The sequence below is a fragment of the Pelodiscus sinensis genome, chromosome 6 (genome assembly GCF_049634645.1).
Source record: "Pelodiscus sinensis isolate JC-2024 chromosome 6, ASM4963464v1, whole genome shotgun sequence".
Lineage (NCBI taxonomy): Eukaryota > Metazoa > Chordata > Testudines > Trionychidae > Pelodiscus > Pelodiscus sinensis.
In genome coordinates this window covers 29,742,659-29,766,213 of record NC_134716.1, presented here as the reverse complement: position 1 = coordinate 29,766,213, position 23,555 = coordinate 29,742,659, and the positions used below count along the sequence as shown (strand labels likewise).

At 43.8% G+C, this 23,555-nt stretch overlaps 1 protein-coding gene across 11 annotated transcripts in view; it reads right to left on the bottom strand.

Moving 5' to 3' along the window:
- Positions 1-23,555, bottom strand: part of RFX3 (regulatory factor X3) — a 249,452-nt gene that overhangs the window by 181,281 nt on the left and 44,616 nt on the right. For 2 of the 11 annotated variants that reach the window (XM_025181558.2, XM_075931648.1), the window contains exon 2: positions 18,415-18,601. The exons of 8 other annotated variants lie outside the window; for them this stretch is intronic. The gene's annotated coding sequence lies outside the window, so the exon portion shown is untranslated. Of the gene's footprint in view, positions 1-18,414; positions 18,602-19,932; positions 20,227-23,555 lie in introns of those variants that run through there. One more of the 11 variants, XM_075931649.1, reaches the window with a different exon arrangement.

Genomic DNA, 23,555 nt, shown 5'->3' with positions numbered 1-23,555 from the left:
TTAGTTGCAAGTTTCATTCCTTGGCCACTTTCTTATAATTATTGACAGAGGAATAGATCATTACTTACACAGAACATTAGGCTATTTAGCAAATGCATCCTTTGAATTAGAATCCTGATTTTCTGCTGGTGGGTGATTGCTGAATGATGGAATTGTGACATCAGAAATTACGTAGTCTTTGTCTAAACTTAAAAATTCAAAGCACAGCCGCAGCAATGAATTATAAGAAAGTGTGGCCATGACACGTGCGCTGGGATCTCCCAGCACTTTATGTAAACTACCTCGGGGGGGGGGGGGAGGGGGAAAGGGCACAGATGACTCCTAACACTGTAGTCTAATTCACACTGATGCTTTAACTTGCTTTTCTGGGGGTTTGTGTTCTTTCACACCCCAGAGCCAGAAAGTCACAGCACTCTGAAGTGCCCGTGTAGACTTATCTATAGTAAATCATAAAGAAAATCTCACATTAGGACTGATGCATTACAATCCACTTGGTTAACATGTCACAGAAATATTAGGGCTTATTATTATAAACAAACCATTGACAAAATGCTTTTTGAAAGATACACATTAACCATGAACAAAGTGTTTTGAATGACACCTCACTAATTCAAACCAGATAAGTTGTTTCTTCAACACAGAGACAGCTGACTAGAGAGCATGTCCTTCTGTGGTTGTTCCACTGTGTAATGAAACCTCTTGATTAAAATGTTGTTGGCAATTTAGTTAATGAACTTTTATCAGTCAGCTCTAACTGTATCTTTGGGGATTACAGTTTAAAAACATACACCTACATCTCTATATATTCTTAACGGAAGGGGAGCTATAAGAGTGCCATGTACCCACCCAGCCACAAAATGAATGTTACTGAAAGAGCTCTTTTATTGTACTTGTAAAGATTCAGACTATTCAAGCTCAAAGTACCAATCCACTTACAAATTTCATTGACCTATCTATAAACCTGTTTTTCCATCACTTGATGTGAAAGAGAGTTGAATCACATCACATGGCATCTATTAGAAAGGCAAATTTTAAAATGTCAGTAGGATGGACTCTTGTTTTTTTCATGTCCAACTATGATTTCATACTGCACAATTATAGTGAAAATACAGAGTAAACTGTAAGAGCTAGAAAATAGATCACTTCATTTTATCAATTTCACAAGATGACCAGAAAGCAGCAATTAAATTACTCATTAGTAATTATGTATCTCTGAAGATATCACCTGACTGGATTTTCTCTCAATCACAGCTGAATAGGGTGAGAAAGGCCAGACCCTTAATTTAGACAGGAAGGAAGATACAGTGGCTAGGGCACTAGTTTAGAACTAGGAGACACAGCCAGGTTCAATTGTCTGCTCCATCATAGATATCATATATGATGATGGGCAAAAATCACTTAGTGTCTCTGTCTCAGTTTTCCATCTATAAAGTGCAGACAAAAGCACTTCCCTACCTCACAAAGATACTATAAGGATAAATTCATTAAATATCTTGAGACATTCAGTTATCACATAGATGTAATTAAGTACCTAAAAAGGAAGTTACTCACCTTGTGCAGTAACGACTGTTCTTCAAGGTGTGCCCCCCTGTGGGTACTCCACTATTGATGATGGGTTGGCCCAAAGCCACAGTTCAGAGCTTTTGTAGCAGCTGTCAGTTGGGCCGTGCATGCACAGAAAGTGCCTCGCAGCATTGGCGGTTTGGTGCCTCGTACATGCGACCCAACCCTCTCCTTCCCCCTCCTCTTCAGTTCCTCATCTACACTCAAGTAGCTAAGACTCCAAGCAGAGGGGAGAAAGGGAGGGTCATGGAGCAGCCATGGGGACGCACACCTTGAGGAACAGGCATTGCTGCACAAGGTGAGTAACTTCCTTTTCTTCTTCAGTTGATGATCCCATGTGTGCTCCACTGTTGGTGACTACAAAGCAGTATTCAATCTGGATGGTGGGACTCAGAGTCACTGCTTGGCGGCAAAAGATAGAACCACTTGTAGCCACTGTTGTATCAGCTGCCAGCTGAGGCACAATAACATAAAGCTTGACGAAGGTATGGTTGGATGACTAAGTGGCTGCCTGATAAATGTCTTTAAATAGGCACATTGTTTTGGAATGCCATAGAGATTGCATTAGTGCGGGTGGAGTATGTTCTTGGTGGAGCTGTCAACAGCTTATTGCGAAGAAAGTGGCATTATAAAATACAGGAAGATATCCATTTAGAAATACGTTGGGATGAGATTGGTGTGCCCTTTAAGTCATCTGCGACGGATACAAAAAGGCGTGGAGTCTTGCAGAATGTCTGTGTTCTGTCTATATAAAAGGCTAGAGTGCATCAAATGTCCAGGGTATGAAGCATAGTGTCCCTGGGATATGCATGAGGTTTCAGGAAAAACGTGGGTAGGACTATGGGCTCATTGATATGAAAAGATGAGCTGACTTAGGGTAAAAATGTGGGTGAGACTGCAAAGCTACTTTGTCCTTGATAAAGATTGTATAAGGTGGACCATCCATCAAGGCCCCTATCTCACTAACTCTCCTTGACGAGGTAACACCTATTAAAAAGAGCACCTTCATCATAAGGAATGAGAGCGGGCAAGTGGCCATGGGTTTAAAAGGCAATCTAAAACCAAGTTTAAGTCCCATGAGGGCACTGGGGCCCTGTGAGGAGGGTAGAGGTTCTGGAGGCCCTTGAGGAATCTTCTGGCGATGGGATGTGCCAAGACAGACAATCCATCAACCTGTTCATGGAAGGCCATAATTGCTGCCAAATGCACCTTGACGGAAAAGTTGGATAGGCCTCCGCTCTTCAGATGGTATATGTAGTCGAGAAAAGAATGAAGTGGAGCCTTGTGAGGATCGACATCCTTCTGTTGGCACCAGGAGGAAAACCATTTCCATTTTTGCAGGTAAGTGGTTCTAGTGAATGGTCTCCTGCTATGGACACAGGAGCCAGGTGTGGAAGGGAAAGACTAAGAGGTTGAGGGTGAAGTAATTTGCCTCGACTCTGGGAGAGGAGGTCGTGTTGGTATGGAAGCAGATAAGGTAGTTCAATAGACATTTGTTGGAGGTATGGGAACCAAGTCTGTCTGGATCAAGATGGAGCTATCAAAATGACTCAAGCTCTGCCTGACTACATTCTGTGCAGGATCCTGGGTATGAGTGGGAAGGCATAATGCAATGGTTTGTTCCAGCAGATTAGGAATGATCATTCATCGACCCCTTGCCCAGTCCCGCCTAGGAGCAGAAACGAAGACGCCTGGCATTGTTCCAGGTTGTAAAGAGATCTATTGATGGGTAGCCCCACCGGCGGAAGTCAGAGGCAGTCACCAATGGGTGCAGTTCCTGCTCGTGGACTGTGGAAAAGTTGTGGCTCAGAGTATCTGCCATGATGTTGTTGACATCAAGTAGGCATGATGCTTTGAGGGTGACCAACGGTGGGTGCACCAGTTCCAAAGTCATATTGCTTCCGCACAAAGGGATGGAGTATGGGGCCTGCCCTGCCTGTTTATATAAAATATGGTCATTGTATTCTCTGTGAGTATGTGAACGGTGCAACTGATAATGGTGGAACCAAGTGCTTGCATGCATTCCTGACAGCGCTGAACTTGAGAAGGTTGATGTGTAACAATTTCATATGGTAACCATTTTCTCTGAGCAGGATGGTGGTACAGATGTGCACCCCATCCTATTAGTGAGGCATATGTTGTAATATGTATTGATGGTTCAGATTGGCGGAAGGGAACCCCCATGAGGAGATTGTGGGGGGATGTCCACAATTTGAGACAGTCCAGCACATATATGAGGACAGTAACCTGCTAGTGAAGCGGATGGCGAGATGGTGTGTACACCAAAGCTAGTCAGTGCTGCAGGGCACAGAATTGGAGGCACGCATACTGAACAGCATATGTAGTAGCAGCAGATCAATAGGAGGCAGGTATGTACAGTAGCGGAAGGACTTATGGATAGTATGGTTACTAAGCCCCATAGTGCAATGAAACGTTGATATGAGAGATAAGCCTGGGCCGATACAGAGTCGAGCCAAGCTCCAATGAACTCTAGGTCTTGAACAGGGTTTGGGAACTGATTTCTGTTCGTTTATAAGAAGTCCTAAATGACTGAACAGATGTTTGGTCTTGAGACCATGCTAGTGGTTTCTGTTTGTGATCAGCCTTTTATGAGGCAGTTGACCAGGTATGGAAAAAATCACGATTCCCTGTTGATGACGGTAGGCTGCAACTACCACGAGGACCTTCAAGAAGACTCGAGGAGCAGAGGGATAGGCCAAAGGGTAGAACCCTGTACTGAAAATGGCCTTCGCCCAGTGAAGAAGTAACATCTGTGGGATGGATGGATGGTGACACAGAAGTACACATCCTATAGGTTGAGGGCTGAAAATCAGTCCCCTTTGTCCCGTGCAGGAATAACCAAAGCCAGCATGACCATCTTGAATTGCTGCTTCTGTGCAAACTTGTTTAGCTTGCAAAGATCCAAAATCGGTCTCCAGTCCCCCATGCATTTCTCGGTTAGAGTAAGTATGTTTTAAAAAAAAACTCTTTCCCTTGGTATAGATCAGGAACCCTTTCTAGGTGAAGGAGCCAATTGATTTCTTGCCTGAGAGGGACCTGGTGAAAGGGTTCCCTGACAAGGGAGAGGGCAGGGGAAGGTAGGGAGAAGCAAAGTACAAGGGATGACGTACCCTGTACAGATGATTTCTAGCACCCACTGGTCTGATGTTATGGAGTCCCAATGGTGTAAGAAGGGACATAGCTTGTGATTCTGGCTTACTGGCACTGCATGGTTGGGGAGGTCAAGCAGTCTCTCAACCAAAACTTAAAATCTGAGACCCAGAGGAGCATGATAGAGCTGGGCATTTCCTCTGACACCGTTGTCTGGGTCAGCTGTAATTGTATGGTTTCTGCTGAGGACAGTTATAGTAGCTGTTCTCGTTTCTGTTGTATGGAGTATAGTGCACCTGGCAAGATGCTGCGTACATACCAAGGGTCCAGAGAGTGTTTTGAGAGTCCTTGCTGTTATGTAGGACCTCATCGATACTGGCTGCAAAAAGCTTTTGCCTGTCAAAAGGGAGATCTTCCTCTTTGGATTGCAGCTCCCTATGCACTACCGCTGCCTGGAGCCAGGAGGCTCTCCTCATCACCACCGCTGTCGCCGTCACCCTAGCTGCTCTATTGACCCTGTCAACTGCTGATAGTAGAGCCATACGAGTGATGGTATGCCCTTCATGGATGACTGATCTGAGGATAGGCCTTTTGGAATCTGGGAGGTTTTCCATGAGTTCACATAGCTTAAAGTAATTATCTAAGTCATGGTTTGCTACGAGCGCTGAGTAGTTCGCAACTCTGATTTGTAGTGTGGCCGAGGAGCATGTTTTCCTGCCAAAGAGGTCTAATTTTTTATGCTCTTTGTCATTAGGAATAGTTTTCAACTGAGGAGCTTTTGAGCATTGGTTCGCGGCATCCACAACCAACGAATTTGGTTGGAGATGGGAAAAAAGGAAGTATAAGTCCTCAGGAGGGGCAAAATACTTCCTGTCGGCTCTTTTACAAGTTGGCTGCATGGAGGCAGGTGTTTGCCAAATGTCATCAGCAGAGATCCCTCTAAGCTGTGCAACAGCACAGCTTCACAAGTGATTAATCCGCACCGCCCAGTTAGTCAGCTGGAGCCCTAAGCTTCTGATTGGGTGGGGCTAATTAATCACCTGTAAACTGTGCTGCCACGCAGCTTAGAGGAAACGCTAGTCATCGGATACCTCCATGATGGCCTTGTCAAATGGGAGTGCAATCCTTCTCTGAGAAGAGGGACAGATGTTCTTTATGAAGCAGTACTGTTTCTCCTTCACCTCTTGGAGCTGAACTTCTTGATTGGTGGACACCCTGTTAAAAAGTTCTTGAAACTGTTTCAAACCATCAGTGGCATGCATATCCTCCGGAATTACAGCTTCATCAGGTGATAAAGATAAATTGTCAATAGGCGAGCTTTGTGGAGCTTGTATTTCGATCTGATCGTCTGGGATTTTAACCACCTCTTTCCCTGACTCAACTGCAGTCAGGAAGGAGTGAGATGATGAAGCCAGTGGAAGCTTCCTTGCTTGAGTAGACGGGGCCATGGAGCAGTGTCTATGGGAACCCCAGTGGTCTCATGGGGCCCAATAGGGTGGATAATAAGGAGGAAGGTACAGCCACTCCAGATACCCTGATGCACAGCGGGGTCTTTTACAGTAATGGTGATAATTATAGGATGTAGTCGGAGAGAAGTGCTGTGAGAAAAAAAAGCTCCTCTGATCATCCTCAGCAAGTCCAGTGCATTCATATATAGCAGCAGAGATCTGATATAGCCTGGAGATGTGTAAGGTGAAAATGGCATTGGAGAGGGTTCCCTCGATGGGGAAAGGGAAACAAGGTGCCTGTCATTCATGTCAGGTGCCAGTGGGGCATGACTAGCTCTCGTCAGCGTGGCATGGTCAACATACGCAGAATTTTGTGACCGTGGCAGAGCGTCTGGGGGAGGAGGCATCAGGGATGATATTGGCACAGTGAGAGGTGGCCACGATAACTTGCAGGGCTGATTCAGTGCCTGTTCCCAACACTTTTTCTGGTGCCAGGTCTTGCCACTGGCTCCAGTGCCGAGGTTTGTCAGCATGACCTTTCTGGTGCCAACGATGACCATGCCAGTCCTGGGGAAGCACGGGTTACTGTAGAAGCGGTACCTGCAGAGGATCTCGGCACCGTAATGCCTAAGGTGTGGGGAACATTTCCCCTGCTCACCTTGGAAGATGGGTTGGGGGTAGTGACCACACAAGGAAGGCTCTTTTCTTACAGTGTTTCTAAGGCAAGGAGGAAGCAGCCCTTCTCTCAATCGGGTCCCCCGGAGGCCAAGATAGTTGCGGCTCCCCTGTAGGCTGCATAGCCTTTACAAACAATATCATGCTCAGTTCCCTGTCCTTCGTGGCCCATGCCATGAGCCTGTGGTCACATTTTTGGAGTGTGTGTGCATCCCCCAAACAGTATATGAACGAGTTGTAATCGTCTGAGACAAGCATGGGGTCATTACATTCTTGGCACTTTTTAAACCCCCGTGAGCCTGGCATTGTGTTGTGAGGTGGCCACTCAGTAAGCGCCAGCCAGGGTGGCTGATAAGACCTCTTCTTATGCTTTCGCTATTATATTTGTTTCTTTTTTTTCCCCCAACAAGAAAAAAGAAAAAAAAATGAGGTGAGGGAAGGGAAGGTCAACTGCAGAGGGGAGCATAAGTAGAGGGAGGGTCACTGCCACTGCACCAGTCCCTCAGAAATAAAGATAATTTTTTTTTAAACAGGTAACAGGAATGAGTAAACTAACTAGCAACAATAATATTCAGAAGGGAAGGCAGAAAAACTCTAAAAATTGCATGAGGAGAATAAACGCCTGAGGCAAGACACAAACTTCGCATGCGAAGCACCAAACTGCCAATGGCGTCAGGTGCAGCCCAACTGACAACTGTTAAAAATGCTTCGAACTGCAGCTCCAGAACAATCCGTCACCAACAGAGGAACACCCATGGGGACATCACCCAAAGAAGAATAGAGAGATTAGATATCAAAGATTTTTGGACCTCTCAATCATTGGCTTTTCAGCCTCGGTCTGGACCACACTGAGTCCGAACAGTTTGAATGACATCCAGAAATTGAAACAGCACATACATGGCTACACAGGTCTCTAATGCCATGCAGTGCTGCAATATATAAAAGACAGATCATAATTATGTTATCCTTTCTACAGAGGTATTATGAAAGATGCACAGTATATACTGAAAATATATCTATATCTATATCTATATCTATATCTATATCTATATCTAGATAGATAGATACAGGTCAGCTCTAAGTATTTTTTCAGTCTGATCTTTCTATAATTTCAGTAGGAGAATGTTTAATTATGGAGCTCATCACTCCTGTCTTAGAAAACCAATTCAGTGACAGTCTCAATGTAAGTCACATGGAATATTGGGAAGAAGTTACTTCAAATAAGAATATGACAAGGTCTTGCAGGAAAGCAGAGTCACTCATAAGGAAATGTGGAGCAGCACAGAAAAACCACCTATATGTCAATGTAAAACATCCCTGAACCGAATCACCTCACACTTCATTAAAATAACAAAACTCAGCAGTGACTGGAAGGAACAAACCCTTTGAGGAATCAGTAAAAAGAAAATGGCTAATGGTGCAGATACTATCTGGCCCCACCTTCAAGTGAGGAAAACATCTTACAGCAGAGGTGGGGAACCTTTTTTAGGTCAAGGGCCACTGCCCACAGAAGAAAATCAGTTGCAGGTTGCACAAGCAAGAAACTAAAAGAAAAAAAAACCCTCACTGTGGTGGCCCCCAAATGAAAAGGAGAAACATACTCCCTATATTCCGCTTGAACACCAGAGCCTAAGGGGACCCACACTAACAGCTTTTATGTGCTCCAGCCCCCAGGGAGAGGTGGCTGGGGGGAGGGGGACTGAAGTGTCAGCGAAGGCTCCCCAATACTTGGGGGGGAGTCCCAACCCTCAGGGGTCAGATCCAGGCAAGCCAGGGGCAGCATCTGGCCCCCGGGCCTTAGGTTCCCATCCCTGTCTTACAGCCTTTTCCAGTGGTGAAAACAACTTAAATTTCTTACAGGTATTGTCTTAGCACAACCTGCCCCTTTCAGGAGGTGGGGGGAGAGCTTAGAGTAGGGGGTAGTAGAATTCTTATACAATATTACCTGAAAGAAATTTAAGTGTGGGGTGAAGAGCAGGGGCTCAGGGCAGAGGGCTGAGGTGTGTGGGAGGGTGCAGGAGTCAGGGCAGAGGGCTGGAGACATGGAGTGTATGAGGGGCTTAGGAAAAGGATTGAAAGAAAGAGGGTTGTAGGAATCAGGGTAGAGGGCTGGAGGTATATGTAAAGGGGTCAGGGCAGGGGGCTGGGGTATCTGTGTGTACAATGGAGTGTGGGATGGAAGGCTCAGGGCTGGGGCAGTCCCCATTGGTGAACCTGCCCTCTGCTGCTCCTGTTCCCAGCCAAAGGGGAACTGTGGGAGCAGCGCTTAGGCACTAGAAAGGAGCTAAGGGTGGGTCGGGTACTTCAGCACCCCCAGGACTCAGGCTCAGCATCTAGGGTCTGGGTTCTTGCCCCAAGGTCTGGATGCTGGCCCTGCATGCCTGGAACTTTCTAGCTGCTGGTCCTGCCACCTCATGGCTTTCCGGCTGCAGGCCCTACTGCTCCAAATTGGGGGCTCTCTGAACACTGGACCTGCCGCCCCACGGCTTTCCAGCTATATGTCCTGTTGCCCATGCCGGGGGCTCTTCTGGCTGCTGGCTTCAACTTTAGGCATGGGAGGGGAAAGGGGAAGATTAAGGCCCCAATCCCAGCCAACCACTTTTGGCACATGGCTTACTTTCACCTCTGCTTTTGCCACTGAGGAAGCAAAGAAAATACTGAGTTGCAGGAAAAGCAAGTGCCCCTTGACAAGATTTTACCAGAAATGCTTTTAGACCTTGTAAAGGAAACTGGAGCTAGCTAGAACATACATGACCTAAGACAGGCACTGAGCAGAAAATTCAGGGCAAGAAGTAGACCAAGGATAATATGAACACAAAATAAAAGCAGAACTGAGTGCTATCATGGTGCCATGGGAAGAAGCTAAGCTAACACTGGGGTTATGTCTAGACTATGGGGTTTTGTGCTGCATCCAGGGAAGGCGTCTACTCTTCGGCAAAAAAATAAAGAGCAGAAGAGCAGACATGCTCTTTTGGAAGGCCCGTCTTCCTCAATCCACAAGGAAGAAGTACTCTTCCAAAAGAGGAGGATTTCCTGAAATTTGACCCAGTGTAGACAGACCAAATTTCAGAAAAACCTCTTCCAAAAAAACTATCAGAAAAAAGTACACAAATTGCAGAGTGCATTTTGCATACCTTTTTCCAACAGATCATTGTAGTCTAGACACATAGCCTAGGAATTTAGATCAAACTTAGCCACAGGAGATCACTTTTATAAATAATGAGTCCACACTACCAAGCCTGTTCTCTTGATTTTTAAGGCCATTAAAATCAATTTCTGCACTTCCACTTTCATGAGGAGTAACTGCTAAATTTGATCTTGCATGGTTGATTTTCTGCAGATCCAGTGCTGTGAAAGTTGACATTCTAGGTCTCTGGGAAGTGTCCCACAGTGCTCTGAAGTAACTGCTCTAGCTATGACTTTGAACGCTACTGCTCTCCAGGTGAACAGGAAAAATCCTGGGAAAATCTGAATTACATTTCCTGTGTGGCCAATATGGAGAGCAGAACTCAGCGCAGGTAGCACAAATGAGCATGAGTTCAAAGAATTCAAGTTCCATTGAGCTTCATGAGTTCATAGGGTCACAAACAAGCACCATGCCTGGAGCATGCAATAGATCCTCAACATCATTCCTGTGGGGAGAGAGGAATCTGTTCTCACATAAATGCTAACCAGCAAAAGCAATGCAGATATCAATGCCAAGATTGCAAAGGGCATGGAGGAGAAAGGATACACCAGGGACACCTAGCAGTGCCAAGTGAAAATAAAGGAGCTGAGGCAGTCGTACCAAAAGACAAAGAAGGCAAACGGGTGCTCTGGAGCATCGCTGCAAACTGCCGCTTAGATGAGTGCATTCCTGGGGAGCTGGGGGGGAGAGGGTAGGAAAGGTGACCAGCTTCCCTAGCCAGTCCATGGAATCCTCCCAAGACACTTGGGCAACTTTGGGCGGCAGCATGGTGGAGGACGAGGAGGAGAAGAATCTGGCTAAAAAATGGGTTAAGGCAATCTGTGATCTGTGGTGGTCACTGTGCCTACACAGTGGGGGATCCCCAAAACAGCTTGTTAATGTGTCTACAGATGGAGTGGGGATCCTCTCCACATATCTCCATAAAACTCTCATACAAGAACTCTTTTCATCCCTCTCACAAGGTTTCTGTGGAGGCCTGCCCTATTCTATCCTCCACAGTAGGACACCTTTCCACGCCAAGCCAGCAGGATGTGGTCTGGCACCATTGCAGCACATCACATGGCAGTATAATGTCCAGGTCTCTGGTCACATTCAGTCAACATCTGCTCCCTATCACTCTGTGTGATTTGAAGACTGATCTCTCACATGGCAACCAGGATGAAGCAGGGGAATCTGTTAGATGCCTTTTCAGTAAACCTCCATTTGCTCATCCCCAATAAAGCATGGTTTGAGCCTCTATGCTGCCCTACCACCACGTCCGGTCCCTCTTGCCTCTCCTTCCCACGTGCCCCTGTGTAATGGAAAAGGTGCACTCTCCTGGCAAACAAGGGGGAGGAGTGCCGAACACATAGGTGCAATGTGAACCCCTGCCCTGCCTGGGCTCCCTGCCCTCTCCCCAGCCGCAGGCTCATGCCCCAGCCTATCCCTTACCAGGCTTGCCACTGAACCAAGTCCAACTGCTCCCTAAGAACGCTGTGGTATAGCTGCTGCAAGTGGCTACCTAAAAGTATAACTGTGGCCTTCTATATAACACATCCTATTGTCTTTAGGCAGACCTTCATTTTATTCTACCAAATTAGGCTTTACATGCTACAATATATCTCCTGTAAAGTCTGCCCTTCTCTTTTCATTACAGCTAGAACAGCTGTCAGCCTGCTGCTGTATTGTTTTGCGAGGTGGCTGGGTGCCAAGATAAGGCTGTTGTTCCATCTATTGCCCCACCACAGTTAGGGAACCCCAGCAAGTCAAAGCCCTCCACTATGTCTTCCATGTTTCCCAGAGTCACTACCCACCAAAGTAGAAGGGCATTGTTTGCTTTGGCTACTTGGATCACAACAGCCCTCCATTCCAAATCAATACCCACCTGTATGGTGTTGCAAGATTCCGCAAGGTAATTGCCACTCGCATCTCTACTGTCAGAGCAGGTTTCGTTCTAGTTTCAGGGCGGGGAAAGCAACTCGCAAACTTCCATGAAAGAGGCCTTACATAAGCAAAAGTTTTGCAGCTGCTGCTGTTCGTTCCATACCTGCATAACTATGTGGACCCATCAGTCTGTGCTTATCTGACAGCACCAGAACCAGCATTCCACTACATCCAGAGGATCTAATGCCACTGGCATTTGCAAGTGGCTCAATTCAAGTGCTTTGCAGAAAAGTATGTTCATGGCCTCCTGGGATTCTTCCTCATTATAACAGTCCTTGGATACGCGCTGGACATACTCCAGCATTAAGCGCACCAAGGTTATTTATTATCATCATAATGCTTTGATGATGCACAACGGGATCCACGACGGGTTCTATGCTCACACTGCTAAGTGTGTCTGCACGGATAAGTAACAAGAGAAAAAAGGGCACTGAAGGGCTGTTTGACATTGGTCTGAAACGGGGGCGGAGGAGGCTGGAATGTGGGCATTATGGACTGCGGACAACATGTACCCAGAACCACCTGCTACACAGTTTTGGTCCCAGGATGCAGTGGGAGCATAATCCAGAATGTAAAGGGATGTAGGCACTGTGGGATAGCTACTTATAAGGCATTGCTCTCGAAGTCAACAGTAGCCACCCTACTGGGGATGCGCTACTTCAAACTACATCGAATTCTTGGCACAGTGAGGACATGTACCTTTGACTTTACAAAATCTTTCAGTGTAGACATGGACTAAGATTGCAGCAGGAAGCTGGCAAAGATGGTGAAAGCTCTCTGTTCAACATGGAATAGAAAGGCATTAAAGAGAAAGAGAGATGTTCCTAACTCAGCTAGGATCAAAAAATGTCCATACCTGGATGTTAATGTCAAGAAATAACACTCCAATCTAATTCTCAAATCAAGAAATTCTGGCCTGATTCAGAGTTTCATCAACTCTTACTTGAGGCTAGTTCAATTTTAAAAGTACAACTGTTAACTAGATGTTGATGTTTTCATATAACACTGAAAAAAGAAAACCCAAAGCTGTTTTGGTAAATGCTAACTATATCAGAAACCACTTGCATAAGAAACAAACCTGTCTTTCCACATGCTGGAAGAGTCAACCACGCGTGTCCTCGGTGTTTTGTTTTGAAAAGTGATGGATACAATTTTTTTTAAAATATTTTAAAAAGGTAACAAATCCCTCTTCCTTTTTCAACTGCTTTCCTTTTTAAAGCAATTTTTTCCTCCTCAAATATCCACTTTCTCTTTTGTGCTTTTTGCCAGTGCTCTTTAGTGAACTCAGCATGGAGGCCTTTGCTTTTAAATCCTGAAAGGTAGTGGCAGAGTAGGAGAGAGTAAGTGCTTATGAGCCAGGAAGCTGTGGGCTTTTTGAAGCAGTGGGCTACTTGACCAACCACCATATAATATTGTGAATAACTGTTAGCTGTTATTTGTTTCCATTTACGCATATATGATATAAATCTTGACTAACCAAACCTTTTCCCTTAATGATCAAGCCTAACATACAGAAGAAAAACAAGACTTTTTGTAATGAAGTAGATAAGCTATCAAAATCCCCAACACAGAAATCTCATATTTGCTCTCAACTTCATACCACTTTTGCCATTAAAATAAATGCTAAAATATAAACTAACTAAAAATTCACAGAACTGTGCACAATTAAGCTACAGAGTGTAATTTTATTGGTCATTTCCTCCCTCAGACTTTGGCATCACTTTTGGTGAAAAATATTCAGTTGTGATTTTTATCCATCCATATAAGAAGTGAAGATTGCAAAAGGAAACCATATCCACCACAAAGAACATTTTAAATCAAAATGTCTGAAAAACCACAGACCTCAGTAAAGTTTCTTGTTAAATTTTGGCAGCATGGGAGTATAACCAGCATCCAGAAGATGCTTCAATTAAAATAACTAACTGTTTATGAAAAATAATTAATAGATAACTAATCTGTTAGAAGCCACCATTCTTAAACCCAGGCCTGTGAGGCTGCCAAGCAGGACTTTTATACTCAACACCTACAAGTGACAAGGGAGCTACTACTAAGACCCAACCACCAGAAGCTATGCCTGATGACTCAGCTGCATCAGATTTGACACTGCTGACCATAAAGCTTCCTGTTCCTATCCCAAGCCCTGTCTGGACAACTAGTCATTAAGCCAGTTGCTGCCTACACCTCTGGGACCAAGTCCCTGCTCCCTGAATTAGCTCCTTCCATCCAGCTCCTTGTCCTTGCTATTTCTTTTAATTTTTTGTTCCTATTACCATGCCTCATCCCTGTCACCACATTTTTTCTGGTTCCTGCTTTCTTGCCCTGGCATAAGTTTTTGATTTCACCTTTGACTCTTGGCATGACCTCAACCCTGACTCTACTACTGGCTCCAATCACTACATCAGACAGTCCCCACTGTGCCCTATCATGATCTGAAAAACTAAAAGAAATGAAAGAGAAGCATATATCTTAAAAACTAAGCATTGGCACATAATGATTGCTGCCCTGAATAAAAATAAGAAAATAAAAACAAGATTTTAAAAACTGAATGTTAGGGTCCTCAGAACATCACAATATAGAAATACAAAACTACATTTTTAAACTCTAAGGCTGTGTTTATAACAACACAAACTTAAATTGTTTTCAAAACTTTGTGTTCACTAACTGCACAGTTGCAACACTTAAAAAAAAACCTTGCTGATGAGAGCATACAGCTTTCCGCACCAGAACTACAGTGCCTTAGCACAAGTGCAGGTACCCTGGTCCTTTACAGCATTGCAAATGGCCTTCAGACATATCCCACAATGCCTATGCCTACTGCCCTGCCCTCTGGTTGACCAACCATCAGCTCCACCTTTTAAATTCAAATTCCTGCGGAATTTTGAAAGACCCCTTCTGGTTTGCTCAGCAACATGTGCAGTGGTCTCAGTGCATCTTTCCAGGTGATCATGGCTACTCCACACATCAGGTGATCCTCTGTGTAGAGCAATGCCAAGGTGCTAGACCTCATCAGCATTTGGGGAGAGGAGACTGTCCAGTCTTAGCTATGCTCAAGTTGTACAAATTATGACACCTACAGACAGATATCATACATAGTCCTGTATTTTGATCAGGACATACTGCAGTGCAGGCTTAAAGTGAAGGCGCTGAGGAATGTCTAACACAGAATGAGGGAGGCAAATCACCGCTCCAGTAATACGCCCACCAGCCACTGGATCTATAAAGTGCAGGATACAATACTCAGTGACAACTCCACTTCCATTATAAAGGCCATCATGGATACTTTGTGGGCTCAGAGGCCAGTGAAGAGTAAATCACACTAGCAGGAGGAAATCGTGGATGAGACTGTGGAGAGGGACCCAGGGGCAGAGGATGACAGAGTGCTTGGACATGAATACAGACAGAAGCTCTTCTCTACAGGAGAAGTGGCTAGCCAGTCACAGCCAGCAAAGTGGAAACAGGAGAGAAGGCCCCAGGTAAATGGCTTGGATTTTGGGAATGGCTGAAGAGTGGCTGAGTAAGAGGAGGATTCGATAAGGCCAGCTTCTTTACATGTGTGGAGCCTGTGGGAAGAGATTTGCAGAAGGCTGCTTTGTATCTCTGATATGCATATCACCACATGCCTACTCAGAGCACTGGAGCAGGGTGTTGATGGACTCCTTCACTACCCGGGAATCTGCTTCAGAGATCTCCATGAAACTCTGATGGAGATACTGGGCAATCCCCACTGTTGCAGGTTGTATGCCAGAGATGCATTTTTCTTGACCCATTAAGAGAAATATTCTTATGCAACTCTGCCATCACTTGAGGGGAAGGAGGTGAATGTTGCTGCACACACGTGTGTTAAATAAGGGCCAGGGTGGAAGCCACAGTGTTGAAGACAAACACACACACGCGATTTCCTGGTCATCCTCAGCAGCAAGTTATCTTCTTTAAACACTGGCTGTGAAAAATGCAGGGACAGTAATCATTTTAATGCCTCCCTTACAGAGCTGGCTCTCCCCAAGAGCCAAATGTGCAGTACTGTCCTGAAATACTGATTTCCTGAACGATGAATGACAGAGGTCTATAAAATCTTGATAGGCATGAAGAAAGTGAATAAGGAAAAGTTATTTACTTGTTCCCATAACATAAGAACTAGGGGTCACCAAATGAAATTAATAGATAGCATGTTTAAAACTAACAAAAGGAAGTTTTTCTTCATGCAGCACACAGACAACCTGTGGAACTCCTTGCCACAGGATGTTAAGACCAGGACTTTAAAAGGGTTCCAAAAATAACTAGATAAATTCATGGAGGTTAGGTCCATCAATACTCATTAGCAGGGCTTGTCGAGCCACGGCGAGCCCCACTCGTCAGCCATGCTGTCTGGCGATCTGCGCATGCGCAGATTGCCCGAACCTGGCTCTTCTGGATTGTAATCTACTCGCCTTAGGTGAGTAGATTACATAGTTTGTCGAGCCCTGCTCATCAGCCAGGATGGGTAGGAATGGTGTCCCCAGCCTCTGTCAGACTGGAAACGAATGACAGGAGAGGGATCACTTGATGATTACCTATTCTGTTCAGTCCCTCTTAGGCATCTGGTATTGACCACTTCTGGAAGACTGGATACTGGGCTAGATGGATCTTTGGTCAGACCCAGTATGGCTATTCTTACGTTCTAAAATGCCAACTAGTCCTGGTGACTAGTTACTGTTAGTTTTTCAATTTGTTCCAAAAAATCTCCTCCGACACCTCAATCTGGAACAATTCCTCACTTTTTAGATTTGACACCTCAAAAGAATGGTTTAGGCTTGGGAATCTCCCTAACATCGTCAGCTGTGAATACCGAAGCAAGGAATTAATTTAGTTTCTCTGCAACTAAACTGAAACAGTTTTGTAACTGAAAGAGATTAGAGGAGAAAAGGTAAAATTAGTTTTCCTTATCCATAATTTCACTTTCTCTGAAATGTATACCCAATGCTCTGTCAGTCTCATATTGATCTTCTACCTCTTTATTTCAAGCATCAAAGGTAGTATATGAGGTTCCTCTTGTGCGTAAGAAATCTTGAACGAAAAAATTATTCATAGAAGTGTGACTCAATTTGACAGTGTCTTAAATTTCTCTGCTAGCCTGCTTAAGGAAGTATAATCACATTCAGACTATGGATGTAAAATCGCATTTAATCAGTTAACCAGTTAAACATTAGGTTTAATTGGTTAACTGACTGAGTAGGATCGGGGGGGGGGGGGGGGGGGAGAGAGAATAGGGATCACTCCAGCCCAACTGGAGCGACTCCCACCCAGTGGGAATTCCCAGCCCCACTGGCCTGACAGAGGGGCTTCCTGGCTCCCGCCCTAGCCTGAAGCATGGTGGGCCCTTTGGGACTGGAGCAGCCCTCCAACACCAGTTAACCATTACTCAGTAAGCATCACCCAGTAAGGGCGATGCTTACCAGGTAACTGGCTGCCCATCATATCCCTAATTAAGACAATAGGCATTTTACCATAACTGAATTGACCTTAGCTCTTTGTATGTTCTCAAACATTACCCAGGAAGTAAAGTTTTTACTTAAAACGCAGAGTCCTTCCACCATTTTATTTCACTCCCTCCCTCTTCAGATGTAATATGTATACTAGAAGTGACATCTCTATGCATGTTTAATCAATGAAATACAATAGAAGAAAATGCACAAGATAGGTTCTGATGGAGCACTCTTTGGAGAAGATAAAATTAAAGGTAAGGGAAACTTACTTAACTGTTCTACCCACACAAGTACCTGCCACTCCAGAGACCATGAGCTGATCAGAAGAAAAAGAAGTTGCAAATATCCCGTCAACAAAAAGGAAAAGGGAAAATTATTCCAAAACCAAATAGAGCACTTAACCTCTCTTCTCCTTAAAATTTTAATATGGATCTTTGAGGAAAGATACAAAAAGACAACAGGAAGACTTTTTATCCAAAAGTGAATAAAACAAAAACTTTTATTTTGTTAAGTACTTCAAAAGATACACCAAGATGATATCTATTGATACTGTATATCTTTGCTATTCTGCCTAATAGGCAGCCTTCTAGTTTGATAAGAGTGTGTTCTTACTCCTACACTGAGCTCTTTATTGGTCCTCCATGGTCTATAAAAAGAGTTGACTTGTCAACCCAAAAAGTGTTGACTAATGTGCTTTGCACTCCTTTTTTGGGTTCCCAAGAACAGATTTTCTCTGAGGTTTTCTTCACTGTGAAGACCACACATTGTTTATATAACTATTTATCCAAGCTATAGGAATGCTGAGCAAAGAAGGAATGTAAGAAATGGGTTGAATTACATGAAAAACAGTGTTACTCTTTGGAAAACATTCAGGATACAGCCTGAATAATAGCTTGTCAGGGGAAAAAACACTATAATATGGCTTTTAAAATTAATAATGGCCCTGGCTCTACATGAAATGACTGCTAACAGAAGAGCCATAGTAAATTATTCTCAGAGTAAAAATATTCTCCGGGTAATTCAGTGGGAAATTTCAATTACTAACCTTTTTCCTGTTGTGCAATACATCTCAAAGAACATGTCCAGTCCACTGTAGGTGCATTTTCACCCAGAGCACAGTTGGAGATTTTTCTCTCTGTGATATATGCCAGGGCTTTAGAGAGCCTTTTGCTGTCTCACATTACTGCGTCCAGGTATATAGGGTGAAGTCACATCCAATCCCCACTTAGTTCCTTATTACCAGATTGAGAGGAAAAGGAGGAAGAGTTATGGAATGGATATTCACAACAAATCTCGAAGAACATGTTACAAAAAAAGATTTGTAATCATTTCTTGAAGTGAGTGCATACGTCCATCCCACTGTAAGTGATTCACAAACAGACTGAACTAAGGGGGGCTCAAAATATCCTGGAAAATGGAATTGAGAACTACTAAGTATAAGCCTCGCATAATCTCCTCAGTGCAGCGTATGAGACTAGATGACCTGCTGAAACCCCAGACAGTCATGCATTTCTGTGAATCTTTGAACAGCTGCATCAAAGACCTATATGATTTAATCTGATACAGGTAAAAAGCCAAAGTTCTTCTAATGTCTAGAGTGCAGTTTCCTCGTTATGTCTCCAATGTTTTGGAAAGTAGGCCAGTAATTAGATTACTTGATTAATATGAAAATAAACTATTTTAATAAAACTTTGGGTGAAGGTGAAAGTAAAATGTTTGTTTTATAGAAGACCAAATAGAGGAATTCTGACACTAGAGGTCACTATTCCCCCACTCTCCTGGCCAAAGTAACAGCAACCAAAAAAACCACTTTCACTGAAAATTATAGCAGGGAACAGGTTGCCGCCACTCAAAGAAGAGACACAACAACTTTGCTAAAACAAGATTTAAGTTACATGGAGGGACAGCCTCCTAAACTTGTGGTTGGAGTGTGTCCAGACCTTTCAAAAATCTGATAAACACAGAATTAGAAAAGAATCTGGGGTTATCAATGGGAGAGTAGAAAACCAAAAGAGCTTCTAAATTTACTTTTGATGGAACTAATAGCTAACTTTTGTTGAAGGAACAAGAGATAGTCCAATAAATGCTGGATATAAACCCAGGCCAGGGAAACATATTTCTGTTGGAACCAGACAAGGAATATTTTGTATTTAATAAAATAAAAACTGCTAGGAAAAGGTCTTCCAGGATGTAGAAGCACTTCCTGTACTCCCTTAGAACAAGACCCTTATCAAAGATGTCAGTGATGCCAGTCAAACAGGTCGATTGCCTGCACATTAGGATGGAGAAGGCAGCTGTAGTCCTGGACATCCATGTCTAATAGTAATGATACTGGCAGTTTGCTTTTAAAGCTGGAAACCAGTGCTCACAAGGCCACATTGGGGCGATTAGAGTAAGATGAGCCTTGTCTTATTTGATTTCTGACAAAACTTTGGGCAGGAGCTGAACCAGAGGGAAGACATGCAGCAGGACATTGACAAAGATAGCTGAGAGACATCTGTCAAGCAACTGATGGTATTTTCTTTAGTCCTTATTGCAAACATCCACTTAAGGAGTTTCTCACCACTGGAAAATGGATCCGACTGCATCTGCATGAAGAAACCACTCGTGGTGACTGGTAAACCACCTGCTTAAGTAGTCTGCAAAGCATTCTGTACCCCTGAAAGATAGCCAGATTTCATATGAACATAGTTGGATATTCGGGAGTCCCAAAGTAGAAAGCTGCTGTTAGGTAGTGCTTCTTCATGTAAAACATGGCTAATCTATAGCACCACCAATCTGCAAGAAATGCCATGCAAGCCAAACAGATGGTTCACAAAGATCTTGCATTTATATGTAACTGTAGATCTTGGACAAACCCCGCCGGATCCCCCCTCCCCCAGACCCATCACCCAGACCCATCACAGCCCCCCTGCCAGAGTACCTCCTGATACTCCAGCATATCCGATAATCCAGCATGCCCTGGGTTCCAAAGGTGCCGGATTATCAGAAGTCTACTGTACTAATACAATTCTACTACTTTGCCCAATCCTCGTCCCCACCATCACTTTAAGCTATAACTAGCCAATAGGTACTATATGCAAGAAGAAACAGAGGTCTTGCTAAGTCAACAGCAGCACTTCCAGCAACCATCAGAGGAGAGAAGAAAAAACTCAGTGGAATCAGCGTCTCTACCATTTATATCTTTGCATAGTGGCACAAGGCAGCAGAGAATACTCAAGACACCTAAAGGGGATAACTGTGCATTGGATATGCACATACCTACAGAGGAATGGACATGTGCAATTGCTCAAAGAAAGCCTTTTAAAACCAGATTTTAAGTCTGCACTGTTGAACAGTCCTTCTGATTGGACAGTCTTTACATGGAAGCTACTTTCAGAAACAAAATACATAAAATAGTTCCTCCAAAGTTAAACTACATAAAGTATCAAAATATCAAGAAAAGTCACCTCAAAAACAGAATTTCAGTTAAGATAAGCAAATATTCCTTTTAATCATTATAATCCTTGCCAACCACAATTATAGTCCCACCTCCCTTTTTTGATTTCTTGGTCATAATAAACCTTGTCACGCCCTATGTGACAACATATCAAATATGTATCAATGTCCATTCCATTCTGCAAAATGTCTGTCTGCAAACAACATTAAGGGGTTTGAGTCCCAATGCTTTACATTCAGTAACCTCAGCAAAAGTTCTCTCTCTCAAAGCTATTCCCAAATTATCCAAATAGATATGCATGCATATTGAGTTGTAATCCAGAAGACGCTTACATACTTCAAAACATGGTTTCTTATCGTAATTAGAGGTTCTTTGAGATGCGTGGTCCCTAACTGTATTCCACACATGGGGTACACATGCACACATGTCCAGAAATTCTCCAAAACCACTGCGCTGGTTTGCTCTTACACAGTTGCTCTCCTTGTAATCCCAACAGAGGCTATAATAGGCAGTGCAGGTCAACACTTCTCCATTTCCTTTTCTTATTGCAAATCCATTAGGCTCCACAGCAGAGGGAAGGGAGGGCAGGTATTAGAATCCACATAAACAACACACATCTCAAAGAATTTTCAGTTATAGTAAGCAAGAGCCATTGTTTCAAGTAATGGTACATATGTGCATTCCATACATGGATGATTGGCAAGTAATGTTCAGACTGGAGGCCAGTGTGAGAAAGCTAGGAGTAAAAGATGCTTCCAATGCCACCAATTCAACTGCTGCATCTGTAGCCTACCATGTACCGCAACGTTGTAACTCATGAATATGTGACTCAATCTTCAGGTGGCCACTCTGCATTTGCTCTGTAGAGGAACATCTGATAGGGATGCCATGGAAGCAGCTTGTATTCAACATAGTGAGAGCTGTGACCTGCTGGGCAGAAATGTTTGCTATGCGTACACCATATTTTTGGTCTTAAAACTTTTGTTGGACAAAGTGCGAAAAAACATACATTCATCACTAACATTTTTAACAACAAAAAGCACTGATGTGGACAGCACTTTGTTTGCATGAGACACTTTCCCGCCAACACAGCTCCACCCTTTGTTGAGAGTGGTTTTATTTTGACAGCAAGACAATTCTCTCCTGCCAACAAAGAGCAACTACACTATGTGCTTTTGAGTGACCATGCTTTAGTGGCACTGCTGAGCCACTGTAAGCTTTGCAGTGTAGACGTAACCTAAGATGTATCGCAAGACCCACTTAGGAACCATATGGGAGGACATGGTTTGCCCACCTGATCTCTCTGCTATAATCTTTCTTAATGATTGAGGTTTGGTTCTTTTCTACATGCCTAATAATGAGGGAGTGAGGAAGCATGGGGTTTTGAGAAAAATACAGGTAGGTATTCATGTGACTGATGTGGAATGCTGAAATAATCTTAGAAACCTGAAACGTAGTTGAAGAAAAACTTTCCTTTTGAACACGATATAAGAAGTGTCCTCCATGATGGCTTTGAGCTTGCTGAATCTCCTACCTGAGATGAAAGCTACTCAGAATGCCATGTTGTAGATAGATAGGCCATGGTACAAGTTGCTGAGAGTTCAAAAGGCAAAATAGTGAGTTTGGACAGGACAACATTAAGGTCCCATTTTGGGGTAGGTTTAAGCACTAGTGGAAAGTTCCTGATCAGGTCTTCCATTAATCATACCGTAGCTGGGTCAGTAAAGTGAAAGCATCCTTCCATCACAGGGAAGAAGGCACTAATCAATATGTGTACTCTTAGCAATCTATCAGAGAGACCTGAAACATTCAGAGGCTGGAGATAGTCTAGAACAACCGGGATGCTTGAAGTATCTGGAAAATGTTGGTGTAATCTTGCCAGGCTGAAAAGCATCTCTATCTGGTCGGACAGCAAGCTCTAGTAGCCTCTTTTTCACTTTTATTAAGAATCATCTGAACAGAGGCCAAACATGAGCATTCTATTTCTCATGCCCATCCAAAAACCAGCCTATAAGGTAGAGAGAGCCCAGATTGGGATGCGTGGTCTTCCCCACATCCAGGGTTAGGAGACCAAGGAATGGAAAAATCCTGACCAGGAGGTAGGTAGATATGCAGACAGTTGCAAGTTCCATGAACAAGAACTGTTTGGAGCAGTGGAGCCCTAAAAGAATGATGTTGACTTTGCTGTGAGTTATCCTCCCTATGACCTGTGGAAGCAGAAAATGGGAGGAAAGGCATACCTGAGGCTATTAATACAGAACATCAGCAGTTCGTTGCCTTGGGAGACAAAACCCATGGCATCCCTAAAGCAACATACGGGGAAGCTTTCTTTTTATTTGGGACACAAAGAGGCCCCATAGGGGTGCACCCACTGTGCAAATATCTCCTTCTCATGGTCTATGAAGAAACTTCTGCTTAATTTCTTTCAGGGTATTGTGTGAATACCAGAACTGCCTGCATCATGATGCAGTTCCTGACACACCAGTTCCAAAGCCTGATGGCTTTCTGGCAGAGGGGTTGAGATCACGCTCCTCTGTATTTATGTATATAGATCTGTTTTTATATTGTCTGATGTTATTTATATAGAAAGCGAGTATGTAAAGGGAAGGAAGACTGCCCTCAGTTCCAGTAAGCTTATAAGTAGTCTGGTCTTTCATGGAATCCAGGTACTCCAAATAATGGGACTATCTGGGTGAGCATCTCACCCCAAAAGGAAGACAAAAAGGTGGTCCTAGAGATGGAGGATT